The sequence below is a fragment of the Lepidochelys olivacea genome (assembly GCF_965140295.1).
Source record: "Lepidochelys olivacea isolate rLepOli2 genome assembly, chromosome: 27".
NCBI classification, from domain to species: domain Eukaryota; kingdom Metazoa; phylum Chordata; order Testudines; family Cheloniidae; genus Lepidochelys; species Lepidochelys olivacea.
In genome coordinates, this window is record NC_140437.1 from 16,863,550 (window position 1) to 16,865,253 (window position 1,704).

Genomic DNA, 1,704 nt, shown 5'->3' on the forward strand with positions numbered 1-1,704 from the left:
GGCACCTAAAGGTGTAGGCAGGCACCTGGTGGGATTTTCAAACATGCCTAAGCAGGTTAGGCCCCCAAATCCCATGGATTTCAATGCACTTGAGGCAGCTAACTTGTTTAGGCACTTTTATGGTGATCTATAGCTTTAGGTGCCTAAATACCTCTGCAGATCAGGGCCTGATGCTGAGATTAATCCCATATCACGCAAAGTTTATTAATTTCATATCATCCATATCACTTTTCCTTTTCTTATGCTTATACTTTCATGCCTGGGTTTCTTGGGCATTACTGATAGAAATAAGGAAACTCTTTACTTACCTGGGCTACTTGAACCACTTTGAAAACTTTTAATAAAAATCCACTAGTAGGTGTTGGAGGCATAGCTTTGAGAGCTGTCAGGGAAAGAACAAACAGACCTGGCCTACTTGCTTCTAGCCCCACTAGTGGGCACACTGCGAAACAGCAGTGTTAAAGGCTTCCAACCCTGGTCTCTGATACTTCAGGGGAATTCTCACAAATGTGCCTCAGAATGTACCTAATTACAGAATACCTATACAATACTTAACTGTGTTGTATTATAGGGGGACATTTCTCCTCACCCTAGCTCAGTGGTGATCAGTTTATGCCCTGAAGCATAAGGATTTTAAAAATGTTATCCTATTATAATTATGTTATTAATAATTATGTTTATTAAGGTAGTGTGTACCTACCAACCCAGATTGGAGCCCCATGTGTTAGGCACTGTACAAACACAGAGTGGTAGACAGTTCCTGCCCAGAGGAGTTTGCAATCTAAATAGGCCAGGCTACCACACAAAATCAAAATGAACCATGTGAAGGCAGCCAATGTCACCACAGTTCCATGATTTTTTCGGGGGCGGGGAGGGGAGTTAGACAGGGATAAGCTATGACAGCAAACGAGGTGTGTATTCATTTCAAGAGTTTATTCTATGTCCTTGAGCTGGTACTTAAAATGTTTTTGCAGGTTTATCACCTACTGGGAATTAGGTCAAATGGGTTCCATAGTGCTCAGAAGAATTAATTTTATCATTGAAAAATTTACCTGCTCCTTTTCACACACACCCTTTACTGCAAGACATCCTGTTTCTGCCAGTAATTACTATTAAAATATGCCATATGTTCTTGCTGAATACATAAACAACTTAAAAAAACCACAACCTTGCAGATAAAAGCTGTTACAACATAGGAGTTCACAACAGCTAGATCTCTTAATGTCAGCAAAGAGCCTTATTAACGAAGAAAGGAATCTCTGCATCTAATCAAAGGAATGACTTACCATTTACAGCCAATAGCACCAATCCTGCCTCATTTCTAAAGGACACATAATATTGATTGGATACAGATCAGCAGCATAACTTGAAAAAAATCCCTGTGTGCACTGTATAGGGCTATCCAGGGAGAATGAAAGAAGAGTTAGTGTGTCAGGTATTCCCTGTTTTATATCTAAATTAACCATCCTACTAAGAAATATAAAAAGTGCTAATTAGGGCCAACATGTTAATCAGTTAAGAAAGGCAACAGCCCTGCCTTTCTATCCTCTTCCAATAATAATAATTTGATTTTAACAAAGGGAATTCCCCACTGTGTGTGTTCTGTTGCTAATTACATGTTCCAAATGGGATGAGAACAACATAATGGCAGATGCTTACACAATGTTTACCCCGAGCAACTGAACAGACTCAAAAGTAACAGAA